The sequence below is a fragment of the Patagioenas fasciata genome, chromosome 14 (genome assembly GCF_037038585.1).
Source record: "Patagioenas fasciata isolate bPatFas1 chromosome 14, bPatFas1.hap1, whole genome shotgun sequence".
Classification (NCBI taxonomy): Eukaryota; Metazoa; Chordata; class Aves; order Columbiformes; family Columbidae; genus Patagioenas; species Patagioenas fasciata.
In genome coordinates this window covers 15,140,427-15,160,400 of record NC_092533.1, presented here as the reverse complement: position 1 = coordinate 15,160,400, position 19,974 = coordinate 15,140,427, and the positions used below count along the sequence as shown (strand labels likewise).

At 45.1% G+C, this 19,974-nt stretch overlaps 1 protein-coding gene across 9 annotated transcripts in view; it reads left to right on the top strand.

Moving 5' to 3' along the window:
* The first annotated feature begins 1,709 nt into the window (after positions 1 to 1,709).
* Positions 1,710 to 19,974, top strand: part of GABRP (gamma-aminobutyric acid type A receptor subunit pi) — a 36,127-nt gene continuing 17,862 nt past the window's right edge. Inside the window, exons 1-12 of one of the 9 annotated variants that reach the window (XM_071814819.1) lie at positions 1,710 to 1,806; positions 2,180 to 2,388; positions 3,457 to 3,604; positions 5,162 to 5,234; positions 5,720 to 5,867; positions 8,320 to 8,818; positions 9,191 to 9,419; positions 11,538 to 11,718; positions 11,968 to 12,071; positions 13,025 to 15,095; positions 17,260 to 17,650; positions 19,513 to 19,602. The gene's annotated coding sequence lies outside the window, so the exon portion shown is untranslated. Of the gene's footprint in view, positions 1,807 to 2,179; positions 2,389 to 3,456; positions 3,605 to 5,161; positions 5,235 to 5,719; positions 5,868 to 8,319; positions 9,420 to 11,537; positions 11,719 to 11,967; positions 12,072 to 13,024; positions 15,096 to 17,259; positions 17,651 to 19,512; positions 19,603 to 19,974 lie in introns of all 9 variants that reach the window. The other 8 variants (XM_071814822.1, XM_065849396.2, XM_071814821.1 and 5 more) reach the window with 8 other exon arrangements.

Sequence of the window (19,974 nt, the reverse complement as noted above, 5' to 3'; positions counted from 1 at the left end):
CCTGAGCTGTTTTATGTGTGTACATGGCCTGTGTGCTCCAGCCAACTGATAAGACAGATCCAGTGACTGTGAGAGAACCGCACTCTGCATGGAAACGTCTTTGGGTTTGTTTTTTATGTTTTGTGTGAATGTTACTTTGTAAACTTGCAAAGCCTCCCATCACTCTTAAATGGGGCTTGCAGTATTTATGGCAAATACTTACTACAGCTTTCTAAATAAAACATAGTATGCAATTCTAATCTCATACCATCATAAATCCTCCTGCCGGTACGTGGAAGGTAGTTACTATGCTGGCTTCTAAGCTGCAGTTAGACTATCTGTCAGTGCTATCAGCTGTGCAAATTTTCTCAGTTGTGAATGTTTAAATAACGTCTGAATCGTTAGTCTGTTTCATTAGTTACAAACGGTTAGTCTGCATCTTCATGCCAGCACTTCTAAAACAAAAAAAAAAAGCCTTTCTAACATGCATTTTAGGTAACAATCTGTTGAAAAATAGGAATGTGATTGATAATGCAAAAAAAAAAAAAAAAGTAATGTGCCTGTTAGCCTGTTACCATCAGTGTTTGTTTTCCTGTTCCTTCGAATGCATTGCAATATACACCTGAGGGTACGGCCATCCCGCGGGTCAGGCATCGCGGGCAGAACTTTGGCGTTGCCTGTGACGCGAGTTGAGGACAAGCGGCGGTGTGGCCGAGTGTGATCTCTGATGGGGATGGTAGCAGCAGCCTAACAGACTTCTTCTTCTTCATGGAAGTGCCATGGAAGACCTAGGGAAATGTGCAAATAATAAAAGTTGTGGTAACTAAAGCCATGTTAATGGAGCAGCAATGCGTAGCTTCACTCTTACAAATGCTGTTCTCCAACAGCAATTTCTGTTAAATTTTATTGAATGGTTTTAAAAATGTTGGTTTCAATAATAAAAAGAAAATATCTATAGGAAGGTGTCCTTTCTTAAGCCCCGTATGTACTTTTTCCTTAAGGGACACTGTCAGGTTAAAAATTTCCAGGGAAGCTTTTAAAAGCAAGATCTTATGAACCTGTATCAATCTGCACAGAGGCTGTGAAAGTGCTAAACTGTGCTGTGAGCATAACATTTATGTGCTAATTATTCAGCTGCATCACTGATTCGGGGGTGCTCTTATATTTGGTGCAGTGACACCCACCTATTAATAACTGATAGTCTGGCCCTTGCGTAAATAAGTGTCCAAAAATGTTCTACCTGCATCATTGATGTTATCTCGATATAATAAAAATTGAAAGCTTATAGGCATATCTTTACTCTTCAGCAATTTTGCTTAAGTATAACCAGGAGAACAGGCAACAAAGTCAAAGAAAAACACAAGCACTATTTTATTTTACAGATAAAAATAAAACAGAACCTCGCAGTGTCCCTTCAGCTCCGGTTCATTGTAAACATCCATTCTGACACATGGAGAAATGCAGAAGATATTTTGTGAGACTATATATATGTGTGTACATATATATAAATATAAAATTTGCTAAACTCCATTCTGTAGGGTATAATATGTCTACTAGCACATCCCAGGAAAAAGCCAGTTCTCTTGAAAACATGCAGAAATGTGAAAATAAAGCTGTCTGTGTGAAAACTGGTATCGGTGTCGCTGCGGTGCCTAAGCAGGTTGTGTTGCCCTGGCCAGCTCTTGGCCACACGGATGGGCAGCCAGCAGCCTGGGGACAGCCACCTCTGCCACGGAGCCACTAGCCTGCTCGGAGAGACACCAGTGACCCGTGGGAAACGCCAGACCTGACTTCTTGTTGTCCCTGCGGACTCTGGCTCACCGGCACGTGCGTATGCTTTTTATTCATTTTTCAGCATCAGGTTTGCTCGAGTGGCTGTCCAAAGTCCCAGTTACTGCTGGGAGATGTTAGACACCTCTGATTTGATTCTCAGCCCGTCACCGTTGCAGGATGAGCATCCCATCCTGCTGCCTACACAGTCCGGAGCGTTGTGTCTGGTGGCTCCAAGGGACAGTAGGGAGGAGGGTGGGTGGCAACGAGGGCTGTCCCATCAGCATCTCTGCGAACGTCCTCCAGAGCAGGGTAGGGTGAAACTGAGGCACATGCCACAACTCAACCTGTGAAAAAAGGTACTTTTGAATGCAATAATAACTTTTTCTTACTGTGGGATTAATTCTGTAATCTTTGCTTGTCCACACAGGTGGAAAAGCTGGAAACAGAAGAGCCCTCGGTATGTTAGCGCATGAAGATCTACTTCTCTGCATGAGTAGAAGTTATTGGCCACCCAGTTCTCTTTCATTTGGGGCCAGAAGATGCATCTGAAGTGGAGAAACCAGGCAGCATGCTGGGGGAAGTGAGACCTCTGTCCTGCTGGAGTGGGATGTGACTGGGAGCGCTGTGGAATAACAGGTATCTGCTGGTCAGCAACCTATATTTTATTTAACCAATTGCTTAAAGGTAAAAAATCCCAGATTATCATCATCTCTGACACCAGATAGCTGGGGAGTCAGTCCTGAGAGGTCCAAATGGAGTTGAGCACTCCTGCTGGAAAGAGGGTAGCTTGTTAACTTCCCGTTCATGTATACTGATTGTCAGCCACATTTTCAGCCCCTGCATCAACCCGACTGTGGGATAGTTCTCAAACATTTTTAAAAAGAAAAAAGGGAGGTTAAGATAAGTATGTATGTACGTAAGAGTTCTGCACCCTTTACCTGCATTCACCTCTAACAAATCCATGTATGTCGTATCTGTATATATATGTACTACTCTGATTCTAGATGTGGGAAAAAAGTAATAATCAAGGGAACTGAACAGCCTCTTTGTTGCCCTAAATTACACTGCCATTTTTACCATGAGAAGTTTTTGCTACTGCTTGTATGTCATAGCACAGACCCTGGTGTAAAGTTAACTAACACGAGCTGTTGCACTAATGATTCTTGCTCTTCTCAGAATTAACACGTTTGATGCCCTTACTCCACGCACTGTCTTCCCACTTGGAAAAGAGATTTGGCTTCTGTAAAAACTAATGACCCTCATCATGATTTACAGGTCCTGCTTAAATAACTTGTGTTTGTGCAGACAGTAAAGAGATGTCTGGATTTCAGAAGACAGGGCCTGACGGGCAGCACGAGGTGTCACTAGGACCTGTCTCTGCGTGCACGGCCAGTGCCAGCCAGCCCAGCGGGCAGGTTCCAGCACAGATCGCGTTTAATTATCTGGGGCAGGTGTCAGGTCTCACATAGTGCGAACCTAACCGCTTTCATATGTAAACATCTTCAACAGCTGGCTTTGAGAACTAATTGAAAAAAAAAACAGGTCCATGGTAATACTATGTAAAAGTCATCATTAAAAATATATCTAAAAATGTATCTAAGGGTAGGGAAGGTGAACTTTGAAGAACAGAATATAGGAGAAATTAATTATTTTTAAGTCACAGAAGGAACTGAAGCAAAATTTTATGTCCTTTCATCACATCAGGTGCGTACTGTATGGAATCAGGCATGGGAGCTGTGCAGGCAGAAATCCTCCGTGTTCTAATTGATCGGAGAGCTGGCGATGGACCTATTAATCCTCCTACTGCTGTGCTGGGAGAGGCTGGCTCTTTGTGAGCAGCAGCCTCCAGGAGGTGAGAAATGAACTGAGGATCTCCAGATACTCCGTGGATGTGGTTGCTTCCAGCCTGTTTTGTTTAAGGTGTCATTTATATCTTGTAAAAGAAAAGTGTGTCTTTCTCCATCTGTTATTGTAGGCGCTCAGAATCACTGTGAGGCTCTGGCTGGAAACTCACATCGGGGGAAGGTGCCTCCTGGCTGCACAGAATAAGTTGCCATATTTGATTTTGGAATCCTCTGGTTGCTCATCCTGGGGCTGCATTTCCCAGCACAGGCAGCTCCTGTGCAGCCAAGGTGGGACCCGGGTGATCTGCACCCCGTTCAGGACAAGGGCTCCTGCAGGAGGCTGGCAGGGCTTTTGGTGCCGAGGAGAGGGGAGTGTTTCCTTCAAAAACCTGGGACACTTCTAAAGTTGCTTTCTGTTGAGATCTGCAAGCACAGCCAGCTGCCGGGAAACGGAGAACGGGCAGGGTTGCAGCAACAAAACGATGTTTCGCTCCTAGAAATCAGTTCTGACCTGCGGTTTAGCTGCAGAAGAAAATCAGTCTGAATGGTTACTGCCCTCACCCAGGGCCAGGAATCCAGATTAAAAAAATGTAAGAATGAGGCTGTTCTGGTCAGCCTGAGCACTCCTCGCAAAACACTGTGACCTTCCTTCCCTACACCACAGGTTTTCTTGTGACCGTGTTCTTATTGTCTCCAAAACCCAAGCCAGCACTCGGGTCCCTCTGCCTGCAACTGAAGGGGACATAAGAACGATAAAGCCACGTTGCCTCTTTCCTTTATTTTAGGTTATTTAGTCTTTACATTTGCAGGGAAAGCCAAGGAGTGCATACACTGGTGTTGTGAATGATGGAGGTGCAATTATTGCTGTTAGTGAGGTACAGCCCACTCTTTTGTTAAAACATCTGTGAAAAGTTAGTGCTGACCCAGAACTTTCCAGAAGGATAGTAAGTGATTGGAAAGTGTTGATTTTAAAAAAAAATCAAAGATTGATTTTATACTCCCAGGGTTAGATTGACTTTGTTGACATTTTCACAGAAACTTATCCGATATTTTAATTCTAATTACTTTCTTGATTTACTGATAAAGCAATATAAATTGAAAATATATAACAACATAAGTATACAAGGAGGTAGAAGTCGGTACAAAGTTTTCTGTCTGAACACATATGCTAAATTTTAGAGAACTAAGAAGGTGAAGAAGTACAAGAGACTATTGTTTCCTTAACATGGAACAAACTGTTGTGGAAAACCATTTGCTATTATGTTACCAACTAGCTGTATGTAAGAAAAATACTGTGAATTTTAATGGATGAGCATTGCACTGATGGGAGTTAAGACTTATCTGTGCTGTAATTGATAATTAGTAAAACTCCTTGGTGTGTTTCTATGACAATCTGAGCTGCAAAAATACTTCTAAGTTCTCAATTTTTGTTTGGAACTATAAAAATGTATCTCAATGTAGATACTTTGCCTTATATTTGTTTTATTTTGCACTAAACTTTGATGTAGTAATGCTAAAATCTTTAAGGACATCTGCTGCAAACAAGTTGTTGAATTGTTCTCTAGGTCAGTTTCCGTTTGTATTTAAACAAAACAGCTGGACACAAGCAAACAAGAGACACTTTAGAATGACAAGAAGGTAAGAGATTTCAATCAGAATAATGCCTTGCAGTGATTTTAGCAATAAAATAAAATTAACAGAATAATTAAATATTTAGGTTATGTCTTACTGTAGCAGTGAATATTGAGAGCATGCCATAAAGTATTATGTAAGAATGCAAAACCAGGAAAATGTGGTCTAAATTTTGGCAACTACAAAGTTCAAAAGCTGAATTTCAGAGGTCTAAAGGTCACTTTGCTGAGAGCACATTTAACCCCCATTTGGAACAGAAATCCCATTACAGCCTGTGAAGAGGATATTCCAGGGTTTCAGCCCAGCTGGGCCAAAATAGATCATTGCAGGAATCAGTGTGACATTGCAGAGACCTGTGGATAAGTTTCAATATAGTAAACGCCATGTTCAAACATTTAGTAGACAAGGAGAGGCGTATTGTTGCTTTACTCTAGCTTTGCTATGGCTTTGGCGAGGTATTTATAACACTCCTGTGACTTCTATGTTGACAGATCTGGCCACCTTGCCATCTCTTATGCGAATCCCCAGGACCTCCAGTGAGGTGGGAAGTGCTGCCTTGTGCCAAAGCTGAGAAAATCCGTGTGATGGTGGAGGTAATTGTGACAAAACCAGGATCCAAGCCAGTCTTTCATGTCCTAGGTGAGTCCTTGTGCATTAACTATTCTGTCCCTCCAAGGAGTAAGAAGAGGTCCTGTTGTAGGAGTTTGGAGAAGGTTAATGCAGTGGGCTGAGCGGGAAAGGGGCCCGAGGTGCCTCCTGATACGGGACAGAACTGGGAAGGGACAGACAAAGCCCTGCCTGGGTCTGTGTTAGACAGCAGAGAGAGCACAAAAATGTCACACACCTGGTCAAACCTGTTCCTGGTGCCGGGATTTTTCTCCTTTGGCTTTTTTTAGCACTTGGCAAAGAGAGGAGAAATAGATGTTGTCTGGCTGCTCTTCTGTGGTTTCGCTCTCGAGGTATTTTCAGTGCAGTGATTTACGGGCACCGGGGCCCTGGCTGTGTGGTTTGCTTCCCTGTTTTTGGTGAGAGGCAGAACTGCAGGTCTCCCAAACCCTCAGCTTGCACCCACAGCACGGGCAGAGTCGGGAATTAACCCAGAAGGCAGCTGACATTCAGATATCGGGAACAAGCACGTGGTCTGAGACCTCCATGGGGAATGGGCTGTGCCCATCCCATGGCTCCAGGTGCCTCTGGGTGCTCCCCCACTCCCTGCCTGGAGATGGGCAAAATATCCAGTATTGTCATTATTGTGATGATATACTAGATTTTGCACTCAACAACATTGTCCACAAAATACAGCTACATGTCAGTATAGTCTGAATTTCTCAGTATAATGTTTTTTCTTACCACTGAAATGACATTTATTAAAACAGCTTCAAAGGCTTCTTGTGCTGCTCCTGTTGAGTTCACAGAACAGCCAGCTGGTGTCTGCAGGGGACTTGTCCAATGTTCAGGAATATTTTGAAATATTGTTGGTGTTCGATGGTCAGATGAAGGAACAGAGTCTAGCGCAGTGGTGTCTTTGGCCTCTTAGGCAGTTGTGAAAATGAATCTTAACTTTTAGAGCAATGGATGAGGGAGGATCTGAAGAGCGAAAGCAAGCCCATATAAGACAAAATGATGAGGCTTTTGCTGAAAAGTTGTAGTGGACTGATTTAATAACATGGGAATCGGACCGTAAATCCATCTGTTCTTTCACATACTGTTATTTTCTTTGTCACAGAGGCACTATACCCTCTGCCTGTTCCCTAAGGAAGTCCCATGTCCTGAAAAATGTCTTCAGTGAAATTGCAGGTAGCTGGGCTGGCTGGGAGGAGCCGGGCAGCCCCCATGCTTGCAGAGCACGAGACCGACCCGGGTGCCGGGTCCCCGGTGCAGGAAAGCATTCACAGAGGAGAAAGGATAATTTTCCTTCTTGTTTCACCCACAAATAATTCACACTGCACTGCTCCAACTTTGCAAAGCGGAGTTTTTCCCCAGGCAAATGCTGCTGCAGGATGTTTGGGGATCGAAGAGTTTGGAGTACCTCAGTGCAGGAGTCTGCAGTGAAAATATTTCGCTGCTATAGAGAAAGTGCTGGCTGTGCCTCATATAGTCCCTGCCTGGCAAACAGAGAAGCAAAAAGCCATTGTTTTTTGTTTGAGGTTGCTGAGAATGTTAATGAAAGGCAATTAGAAAGGATGTGGTGGTTGGTCCCCATGTATTAATCTTTATTACAGATAATTTTTCCCTTGTAAACGTGACGTGCCATCAGGTTTCTGTCTTGAGTGTGTGTTGTGAGACATTACGTGGAAGAGTGTGCAAAGTAGCTGTTAATTTACCCAAAGTGCTTTTAGCAGACTTGCAGAGAGCCAGGTAAGCTGAGCCAGGGTGGCACCTGAGCTGCTGGGGGAGCAGTTGAGGACGCCGCTGTCACTCTTGTCTGTACCATGTAACGCCATCCAGCACCTCTGAATGATGGGTACTGCTCACCAGGGTTGCATAGCTCGGGGTGGTGGTGTTGCTTTCTCTCATTAGACATTTTTACTTGAGTGGTAACTACTTTAATGTGGCAACAGAAGTAAATTGTAAGTAATTGCATGAGTGACAACATCAGTTTTATTCCTCCTCTTGGCGATCTCCCGCTTGGTACAGTGCATGCATTCCCTGGCAGGCAGATGTATGGCCCCCATGTAAGCAAATTACCTCTGATAATTGAGCTGGGGCTCTGCCAGGACACCTGGGTACCAGCAGTCCCGTGAGGACATCCTAGTCAGTACTTTTCCAGATGCCACAGAACTTCTTCAGGGATGTGCAATGGTCTGGCGTGACCAGAGATGTAGCAGTAAATAGGCTGCAGGGCCTTTGAGGACACCAGACGTCTTCTGTCACATAGTTGTCAGTGTTGCACCAAAGGTCACGTTCTCTGTCAGGTCGCAAGTGCTTCAATGATTTTTGGTGACAGGAACTTGTTATTTTATTTGTGCCAGGGCTGGACGTACTTTATACTGAAACATAAACTGTAAAAAAGACACTGGAGCAAAGATGTCTGATTTCTTCCTCCTTTTTGCCATTTTCCACTTGGTTTGGTGTGTGTGTTCCCTGGCAGACAGATATATGTCCCTGACGCATTTTAAAGATCAAGAATGACCCTGAGAAGGAGTGGCCTGAAACCTGCACTATCCCTGAAGCACCAGGAGCATCGATCTGGCTCCGACCCAGTGCCCGTGGGACACCCACAGCAGCTCCGTGACACGCAGAGGGGCAGGGGACTCTGCAGGTAACACCGCTGAACTGTGTAAATGCTGTTATCTTTTGAAATGCAAAACCGAAGGTAAGTCTGCAGTTCATTCTTTTTATCCCTTTATACTCTTTCCATAGCCCTCTGGGAAACCTCCACTGTATAAAGTTCTCTACTTTTCCTCATTTCCTCAGTGCTCAAAATAATCTACACCAAAAGTAAACATTTCAGTGAATACTTCAACAAAATGAAAGGCGTGTGCTGTGATACCATTCAAGCTTGGTTTTGAAGACCTCTGAGTTCATGCCCTCAAAAGAAAGCCCAGCAATGTTTTTGTTCAGGGTTTGTATTCCATCATAATTCAAAGGTAAGTTAATATTTCACCTGGAGCTGCAGGAACTTAGCTGAAACAGTATTTCTTCATTCACAGAGTAACAACAGTTAGCCTTTTACTTTGTCTGCACTGCTATGTTGTGCTCATAGAGGAAAAAAAACATTGCCTAATCCTTTCTAACAATAGGTGAGGCTATTTTTAAACACAAAGTATGTTTCTGTACTTCATTGCCTGTGTTGCCTGTTGCTGAGGCATTTTTAAGACCGCTAAGCCTCAGCCTCTTCTGGGTGATGAGAGCTGCTTGTCTGGTGGCAAACCCAGACCACTACCATTTTATAATTAAATATAAAGCTAAACCCATGTGAACCTCAAAGTGATTTGTCCACCTTGTTTTGTTTCACCCAGAAGCAGAAAATGCTTGTTCGTTGGAAATAACTCAAAGTTCTCTACAATTAAGCTCTTAAGAGACGTCCTTTCCAATGGAGACACTGAATGCTCGCACACCCGGGCCCGATGCAGCCGACAAGCAGCACCTGAATGAGTTTTGGCCGAGGAGCCGTTCCTGTGCCCGCTGTGCTGGTCGCAGCGGCTGCAGGGCTGCGACCCGCTAAGAAACCGAGGGCGAGAGCTGCAGGTACGACTTCAGCTGCTTTTGCTCATCCCCTGGCAGCGCACACAGCTGCTTTCGCATCCCATGTGGATAGTATGAGTCTCTACTAACCAGAACTATTCAGCTCAAAAATAACACAAAGCAAGAATTATTATTCTTGAATAGTGAAAATAGTAATATAAAGTGTTTTCTTGTAGCCAGCACCCAGCCACTTCGTAAGCAAAGCGCATCCATATCAGCTCTTCATGACTGTTTGGGACAAAATGGAAAATGCAAAAGCTTTTGAATTGGGCACGTGAGACGCGTGGGGTGCTGGGGGTCCCTGCTGCATCATCACCCGCCGAGGCATCACGGCCGCTCCAGCGGGGACACTGCTGTGCCGCAGGGGATGGATCCCACCAGTGAGTGCCACCCCATTTGGAGAGAAGCATCAAGCATTCACGTAGGAATTTAAAGTGTTCATCCAAGTATTTTGGCTTTTTCTTTCTTCCTTAAAAATATTTCCACCCCCCTCTTTAAAGAAATCAATATAACAATATAGACTTAGGTCTTTTGGGGGGAAAGTTCTTAATTTTTTTTTTTTTTTTTTAAAAAAGCTTTTTAATTAAACTTCTTTTATGGTGTTCAGAACAGTTCCAAAAAACATGTACTACCAATAGAGAGTAACTTTCCTTTTCATGAGCATGCAAACCAGAAACTAGTACTAATTGTAACTTGGCTAATAAGTACATCTTGATCAGATCTGCTGCCTCAGAACGTATTTCATCCTATTAACACAAAAGCAAGCAATACTTTGCAGTAGATTCTAATCTAGTGCCAGTTAAAATATCTGCCCGGCTTCTGACAACTGAAGTCACTTGCATGGATGAAATATATATTTAATAAGTTAGGGAGCAGAAAGGAATGACTTCATATCAGATTAGAGTTTGGGCCAAAGATGAAACCACAATTGTGCATTAATCTGAGGTAGTAACAAAACGTGGTGCACCTGAAACTGAGTGTCCAATTAATTGCCTGTTGCAAAACTCATTCTTGTATCTGACAAGAGGTTACACCGACCCTTTTTTTTTACTTTCAAAGTGTATTCTTTATTTTAAAGCAGACTTAGAACACTGAGGTGCGCACAGATAAAATAATGTCTTCAGGTTGTAACAGGCAATGTCATAATGGAATTATGCAGCCTGGACTCAGGCCAGGGCAGGATGGAGCTCCTGGCTGCCCTGGCCCTTCAGTCTGCCAGAGAAATGAACAACAAATCCTGGGGACTGAGAGTCACAATAAGAAAAGATTGATAGAAAAGCCATTCCCTCGGGTTCTGCTGTTGGTCACTAAAGAGATCAGCACCTGTCCCTCCTCCTCCCCTTGTGAGGATGCTGTAGACCATGATGAGCTCTCCCCTCAGTCTCTTCTTCTCCAGGCTGAACAAACCAACTGACTTTAGCTGCTCCTCATACGGCTTCCCCTCCAAACCCTTCACCAGCTTCCTACCCTCTTCTGGACACTCTCTAGCAGCTTTTCCAGTTAATCAGTTAAAGAACACTTCAAAAGGTGGGGAGAAAAACATTGCTCTATTGTATCTGCCATGTAATTAATAGGAAAAAATAGAAGCATGCTGATTACATCTCCCAGAGCTTTGGTTTTCTGAGCTGTGCTGGGTACCTTCTGCATTACAGCCCTTTGCTAGTACAGAAGAAGTTGCAGAGCAGAGGTGACGTGGGGACAGGAGCCAGGTGCTGATGGGTCGGTATCACCTGTCCTGCTCACATCAGATGCATGGTGAAGTGCTGGAAATTGGGAAGAAAGGGTCAGTACTTGGATTTACACATTCCCTGGCAAAAGGCCTGAGCCAATGGTGATGGCTGAGCTGCACTGCAGGGCTGGGGAGCACAGCCGGGACCAGGACCTGGCTGGGAAAGCACAGACCAGCAAGAGCTTCCTGAGCTCTGTTTCGAGGTTTGTGTTTGCTTTAGCGTTGCACACAAAAAGAGCACACTGCCAACAACTGAGTGTTTTATTTTCTTTGTTGCTGTAGACACTGTTGTCAAGTCACAGAGTTTGCTGTAAATGAGTCTGCAGTATAAAATGACAATTCTTTTCTCACAGTATCTGTTTTCTGCCTCCTTTTTCTACCCTGTCTTTCAGGCATTTATTTTAGAAAAGCCATAAAGATAAGTTATGCAATGGGTCTGGATTGACAGTCTCCTTAAAGGCTGAAATGGGGCAGAAATAGTGCTGGAGCGATGGTGTCCGGCCCCAGGTCATTGCTGTAGCTGTGCCACCACGCTGCCCTGCCTGCACAATGGGCAACTCCTCCTTTCTGCAGGTAACCTTTGGCAAGAGCCTGATCTTTATCTCTTTCCATAGCAAGAGGGGGTGTCATTGCTGTTTTAAGCTGCCAGGAACCCAACGCATAGTTATGGAAAATAAACGTGGTATGAGCTGATGGATTTATCTGCATTTTCTAGCCCAGCAGTTAACTCTGCTTTTGGGAGGCAGAATCAAAGCAGCAAGCATACTGTAATGAAAGATCGGAGTTGATAATGTATTCCTCCCTTCCTCGGTCCTTTGCCAGCACAGGGATCCGCCTATTAAGGAATCATCTCCCAAAGCATCAGTGAGGAGCATTGCTGGCTGTACCACGGCAGAGCAGAGCTGGAGACAGAGCAGGAGCCACAGGTGCTGGGGACAGGAGGGAGGTGGCAGCAAGGGGCTTGGAGGGTTGGCCACCTGCTGGCCACACTCCCAAGGAGCCACAAGGCTGCAACCCACTACACAGAGTTGGGAAGTCTTTGATGTAACCTTGCTTTTTGCTAAATTGCTTTGAAACTTATTACTGCACAGATACACTTTGCTGTTATCTTAAGAGCTAAGTGGCCCTAAACGTAATAGAGCCCCGTGCTGGTTGGTGGTGTCTGCATGGGTTGTCCATGGGCAGTGGAGTCAGCATGTGGGGCATCACATGTTGGGAAAGCTGTGGCTGCTCATGACTGATAAATGTGCAGTCTGTGGGGAAACTGAGGCAGGTGGGATGTTTCTGACCTGGAGCAGTGGTTGGGAAGCAGTGCTTGAACACCCCATGGTAGCACAGGCACAGCTGTGGGCTCCAGTCCTGGGGAGGTGGGAGAAGAGGAAGGGGAGCTGCTCTTTCCTCTGCTTGTCTCTCCCCCTGAACCCCTCTCCCTGCCCACGTGCTCCCTCTGTCTCGATTCTCACTTGTGTGAGCTGGGGTTATATTTATCCCAGCTCCTCACTGAGAAGTGAATTCAGATGCTGTGGTTAAAAGCTACAGCACATAAGCAAGCATTCCTGCTGGGGAGCACTTCGTGTCACCAGCCCAAAACCTCGCTGATGCATCAGTTGGGAATGCAACAGGTACCTGGTCAGATCAATGCCATAAAGAGGAGACAGCGAGGAGAAGGCTGTACCCAAGGCCATCTCCCTGATCCACTGTTAAATTCCCCGTGTTTAAGTGTCTCTGTGGGTGGCTTTTGATGGAATTTCCCTCTATCTAAGGCAAAAGAAATAAGCTGAATCTATGGTCGCTTTTACAAACCTTTCTGACTCAGTCCAGTGGAATCAGCGTGGCCATTTTTTCGTCCTGACTTATGTCTTTTATGTGTATCTTGCAGTTTGGGACTGAATTGTTCATAAATGTACAAACAGAAAAGTAAGAACTGGAAACGCATCCATTTTTGAGGCATGCTCTGATCTTCCTCAGCCAGGACCAAGAAAGTCATGTGGGCTCTGACCCAGCAGAAAACAGCACTTTGATTATCAAAAATCAAAATCTCATCAAACTGATAACTGAGTGCAAGGAAAACAGAGACTTTCTGTTCCTAGTGGTGTTCCTGTTGATCATTGTCTGCACAAGGTATCTTGTTTACCTGCGCTGTCTTAGGAATGCGTGTGTCTTCACGCTATTCTGAGCTAAGGCTTATCCCCTGGGGACATGTGCCTGTCTTTTGGGGCAGCACAGCTCCAAGGCGGCCCCTCTCTGCCGTGTGGACATCCCACAGGCAGGCAGTGATGTCCGGCAGCTGCTCCCAGCAGAGAACCAAGCCACAGGGTGCGACCTGCACATCTCCCAACATTACAGATTGCCCATGCGGGGCTGTCCTGGCCTTTGGGGCAGAATAGGCAGAGGAAGCCAGGCTGTGCTCACCTGAGAAAATCAGCTTCTCAAATGAAGCTCTGGTAGCGGTACAATAGTGCACAGTGTGTGCGTGGTTTGTAACTTCTGAAAAAAAAGGGGCCAAAAACGCAGCTGGTGAGAGTACACGCAGGGGACAGCCAAGGTGTGACTCTGCTGTCGCTCCAGATTCCTCTTGCCAGCTCAGAGACTGCAGAGCTGTAATACTCTTTTTGAAATATCAGGGGCCTTTGGCATGAAATATGGCTCTAATTAAATGTGGTGGTGTGGCTTTCACATTGTTGCAATCAATTCATCGATAAGAAGAGGGCAAATGCTTTGACAGGAGGCATGGGGTGATGAACGGGCTTGTACATACTTTATGTTTGGTTAAAACTGCAAACACGTGCTATGGCTGAAGCTTTATTAACCATCACCCTACGAGCTGCGGGGTCTTTCTGGCATATGTAGGTAGAAGATGGTAGGTTGCAGGCTGAAGGACTTGTACCGGATGAACTAGTGCCATGTCGGGCCTCGTGGGTTTTACCTGGTACAGTCTTGGCTGAAGCTCAGGTGACCAAACAGTGGCACAGCAGCACAGCCCAGCATCTGTTCCCAGCATCTGAGAATCTTTAAGCCTGACAGTGTTCAAGAAGAGACCGGACAACGTCCTCAGACACATGGTGTGATCTGTGGGGTTGTCCTGCTCGGGGACAGGAATTGGACTTGATGATCCTTGTGGTTCCCTTCCAACTCAGGACATTATATGATTGTATGATCTGGTCCCAGAACTGCTTTGGAGTTGAACAGAGATCTCTGTATTTGAAGAACTGAAACCACGTGGCCCAACCTAAGAAAATGTAATGACTTAATTTTCTGAACGTTTCCTCCTCTCTTCCAGAAGGGATGCCTTCAGTTTTTTTAAAAAAAGAAGTCCGTTTAAAACAAAAGACTAATGAATATGGTAGCCCTTCCTCTTTTGCAAATTAAACACCTCATCTTTCCTCAGAGTACAGCTCTAAATCATTTTATTTGCAAGCCCTAAGCAGGAATTTGTATTCATGGTAAGACATTTATTGAGTTAATTTATTTAAGGCTGGGGCATAATTTCTAATAATGGAGGAGTCTCTAGGCCCAGTGAAATTGTCTCCCTGATAGGGCATTAATATTTTTAAGGGGTTATAATACTCTGTCAATTGATCTGTGTCATTTAGTTATTGATGATTGCTCATATGAAGGATTATCTCAAATAAAGCTGGTGCTCCGCAGACCAGCGCCTGCCCCAGGGCCGCATCGCCGCGCTGGGAGCGCAGGGTTCAGGGTAAATGGGCGCGAATGAAACAAGGAGGAAAAATATAATAGCACAGAGCAAATCTGCAGGGTGGCTGCTGCTCCTGCAGCCCTGGGCGGGCAGCACAGGAAAGCCCTCAATGCTCCGTGTGTGCGACAGTCTGTCTGTCTGTCCAACAGGACTCCCAAAGAGACGGGAAATCGAGTGCTGGGCTGAGCAAGGAGGTGTTGGCGTGTGTTCTGCAGGAGGCTCGGACGTGGCAGCAGATAGTCTGTTACTGGTAATAGTTAAGAGAAAAATAACTTGACTTATCAGTACCTTAGTTTCTCTGTTCTTAGAGAACATGTATGCTATTTTTTGAGTGATTTTAAAAAGAGAAGTCCAAATTAAAAAAAAAACTTTTTTGCATGTTTAAATGCTATATTAAATTGCATATTGCACTAGGAAACATGGTGCAGAATCACCTTTCAAAACAAGGTAACATAAAAACAAACCCAGATTAAATACCTTTAGGTAAAGCCTGTTGCAGGAAAGGGATGACAGGACCAGCGAGGCCCAAGCAGGGTTTTCTGGGGCATGTTCAGACCCTCCCAGCCCAGGCTTGATGGTACCGAACTGCAGCAATGTGATGGCCTGGGTAGGGGACAACGTGAGCAAGTGGTGCCAAGCTGCTGTCAAACAGTTGTCAAGAGCTGACAAACATGAAATAATATCAAGGCACCCTTGAAGTCAGACACCTCGTCTCTGGTGTTTTGGGTGGACTTTGTCTGGTTTGTGGGAAGCATTAAATGCAGGGACTTGGGGAGAATGGAGATGAAGTTGTCTCTGTGTCAGGCCATGGCTCTGCTGCCTGGGACACCAGTGCACTGTCTCCTTTGCTACGTGGAGCGAGCCAAAGGCAAACAGCTGTGAAAGGGTTATACACACAGCAAAACTGTTCGCACTAAGCTGCAGTGGCCTCTTGTGGGTGTGTTCGCTGTCTTTGAGCATAAGGTTTTATTTATTCATGTATAAATTATTCCTCTTGATGTAGTAGGTAAAAGCATGTATCTACTAAAAGCTAAATTCTGCTCCGTGTCAAATGCTGCACTTTGTATTTCTATGTGCTCGGCTTTATTGGGGTTATTGAGTATTTACTGAGGAAAAATGAATGTTGGTGTGGAAGGACGTGCAGCTGCAGTGCAGCTTTGAGCTGCCTGCAAAAGCAAAATAAATGTGTTGGCAGAAAGTGGATGGTGGAGGCATTCAGGACATTGCGTGGCTGGTTTTCCCCTAAAACTTACTGCGGTGAGGAGTGTTTCACCGCCCTACTGAGATGCAGACTAATATATGTGTAAGATGAACGATTATGTCTGAACTGCGCTCCTTGGGGGCCCCATTGGATAGTTTTTCTTACATGCTCGTTTGTCAGTGTGCTGCCAAGCCTTCAGTTAACGAGTTGCTGGCAGTTCTGTGAATTGCTCCTTCCCTTCCACGGTGCTGGGTGCATTCCTCTCCTCGGCAAGGTGCTGCGGGGGCTGGTGCTCCACAGCACCGTCTGCTCAGGGAGGCAGATGCTCAGCAAGAATAAAGACAAAGTGATTCTGTTCATCTCCTTCTCTCCTCTGAGAGGTCAGCGCGTCCCTCCTGCTTTTCCTCCCAGAGGAGTGGGCCAGGGCACACAGTGATTGCTCAGCTAAATCACATCTGTTGCTTAACAGCCCCCAGCTCTGCCTGCAACGTGTGTTGGGAGATGGTACAGAAAACCACGAGAGAGAGAGACCAGCCAGCACCGTGCTACAAGGGAAACTGTTTCCCTTTGCCATGGCCATCAAAGAGCAATCCAAAATTAGCCCACGCATCTCTAGGTTTCGTATGGTGCATTTACCTGTTACCTGGAAGCTTGGAAGAAAAAATTCTACATGTTCCCTGCAGACTTGTGTGTCTGCTGTAGCCTTTTGGTGTATTGACCATGCCCCTTGGTCTGACGGAATGTGAGAATAATCAGAAACAAAATGTCTGATGTATTTTCTCTATGTATCCCTTTACTTTAGCTTAGTACTTTCCAGTTCCTTTCTGTCTAAATGGTACACTCTCATACTTTCTCTCATGAGAATCTTTCCAAGCCAATTACCTTTTATTTTCCGTTTTCTCCTCTGGTACACCCAGAACTGAGCAGAACAATCAGCAAAGCTCTTCAGTAAACCGCTGTGTCTTTATTTACCATTAATATAACAAGTACCAATAGTTGTTGTCCTCTTATTTACATGTACAGTTCAGAAGGTACTCGGGGTGCACCATTTTGCATCCCGCAAGGGAGTTAATCTCTTGCATGCTTGTCTCAGCTGATAAGAACAAGAATAATTACGTCTCACATAAAATACCTGCACACACACAATGGAGGAGACTGAGCGACCAGAACTGCTGAGGTGGGAGGGACCTTATATATAGGGTTGCAATTACAGGGCTGGCAAGTCGAGAGCGAGATCATGGAAAGCAGCGCTGCTGGGCTTGGGAGCTGCCTGCCTGCGGGAGGAGGAAGGTGAACTCTGTGCGCCCAGCCCTGGATCGCTGCCCACGCTGAGGGGCCGGTTTGCCGAGTGAATGAACCTGCAGCGATTGCCCAACGTGACCGAGCGCACGGATCCGCAGCCGGAGATTGACAATTGCAGGCAAGTTGCGATCGGAGCTGGAGTTAAGGTGTCTTGTGCAGGAGAAGAGCTGCCTGAAGCATGCCAAATTGCTGGATAAAATTGTAATTACTTAGACATTTTATGCACGTCAGATCTGCTCAGAGTAAATGAACTGACCAAACAGAAACCAAACTTGACATTTTGGACGAAGGATTTATTTCACGTAAGTAAATCTCACAAACCTTCATTTTTACATAACTGAAGCCTTCTGTTTGTATTTAAAGAGCTCCGTCCTGCAAGCCGCAGGCAGAGCTGTGTACCACACGGGGTGGGCAGATGTGAGCATGAGCTGCCACTTCCCACAAGTAGTTTGAAGGATGCGAGTTTACATCTTGAAAACATGAGTGCGTTACTCAGGCGTGGTTTTAAGATTCTTACAAAAGGACTGAATCGAATTTTACACAAACCATTCTTGTATTGTGGAGTTGCTTCTGACTTTCATTGGAGTAAAATAAGATGGGAATAAGGCCTGTGGTTTATGGGGTGTCACATAAATAACAGGTCTGGTCCTCCTGTCTCTCATACTAAGAGTAGTACTAGGTCTGTGTAAATAAATGTATATGCCACTCGTACCAGGATATAAGAAATTAGGAGTGAGCTCTGTATTTCTAAGGTACCTGGTGCTGGTTTGTCCCACGCAGCCCAGGTCTCTCTCTGGGCAGTTGCCAATGGTCTGTGGGTGCAGGAGCTGCTCCGTGTCACCTGCCATGGAGACCAGCCTGTCCCTGAGGCTCAGCTGTGAGCTCAAACACGGCCAGGGTTGGCTCCAACCATCAAGTCACCTTTTTAACTGCCCATGGTTCCAGATAACCACTCAAGCACGTGAAGAAAAAATAAAAGGCAGAATAAAACAGTTGGTGTCTGCCCTGGGCAGGCAGCACTCAGCACTGGTGTCCCACCCCACCATGGTCTGCACGTGTCTGCTGGGGCCTGGGCTCCCACAGCCTCTGCTCCTGCCCTCCCAGGCAAACTGGGGCCAATAATGACCTTCTAGACCTGGTCAAGGTGTTAAACAACCTGGCTGACCTGGGATTTTCTCAAACAGCAGGACAGAAAAAGGTTCAGTTCCAAGCAAAACGAACTTTCTGAGGTTTTGACAGAATACAAAACCATGAAGGACTTAAGTCAATATGAGACGTTCCTTGCAGCCCAAAATTATGCGCTTTGGTTTACCTGCTCTTATTTAACACGCTTAAAGTCTTTTCCCCACTTTTTGTTTTAGTCAGAAAATACTATAAGCAAGAAAAGAGATTTTTGAAGCTAAAAGATCAGAAACATTAAATTTCAGTATTGTTCACACCCTGGTACAGGTGCTGCTTCCAGGTTCTGCTCCCTTGTTCTCTATCAGCCCCTAATGTCCCTTTTTGTCCTGACCAGCCGAGGAGTGAGCTCGTGTATCTGCTGACACGTGACAGGATGGCACCAGCTCTTCTGTTCTGTAATAACGGGATTTGCTCTGTATAAGTTGATTTCAGTGTCAAATAACTAAGTTTTCCACTAAGAGTGGCTTGCATAAAAGGGTTGCACAAAAATGTTTCTCTGTTGTTAATTCCATTCTCTTCCTTGTAGTTGCTTCAGATTCTCTCCTGGCCTGCCAAAATAGATTTTCAACATTCAAAAATTTAAAGATTTTTAAAAAAAGATCATGTTGAATTTGAAGTTGAGGAAACCGAGAGGCAAATAATGTTAGATCAACTGAAAATGAAAGCCTTTAATGATTTGCTTGGTCAGTACGTTAAAATTTGAACAGCTCTCTTAATAAATCATCAGACTGCCCAACTCTTTCACAGCAGCCGTCATGTCGTGAACCTTCCCTTCCCAAATCCCTGCCCACCCACATCCCCTGGGTAGTCGCCTTTCAAGATCAGACAAACTGCTCGTGCGGCATGTTCTGCAGTCGCAGCAATTTGGCTCTAGTAAAATCTGACCTTGTGAATTTTACCCTAAGCTTGGTAAACTGGTCAAATGGGTTTGGTTCCCAGGGTGGCTTTTTAGAGTCTCATAAATGTTCCTGTTGCCTGGCAGTGGGATGTCGCCAGCCGGTAGAAAATCGGAGGATCCGTTGATGTGCTCTGTGCAGTGAGACAGGCGGTGTGCTCAGGTGTGAAGCAGAAGGTAATGCAGAGTTAAGGCAGCAAAGACTGAGCTGTAGTGGAGACATATGCTGCTGGTGTTCTTGGTGTAAAGAAGCATTATTTCATTAGATTCTCTGGAAGCAGATGCAGGCTTCCACAGAGGGCTCTAGTGCAATCTATTTTACTATAATTCTCACATCTTCATATAATTTTCATAGCAAATTGGGAGAACACAGAGGTGAGCGAGCTCAAGGTTTTCATTATCTCTGAGTGTACATAACGGGTGATTTTTATATAACTCTGGCATTGGAAGCAATCCCTCCACCAGCTGTACTAGTGTTGCTGTTCTGGCAGTGCCTGTGCCGTGCTTTCACTGACCATGGAAAAATGTCCAGATTAAACAGTGTTTAAG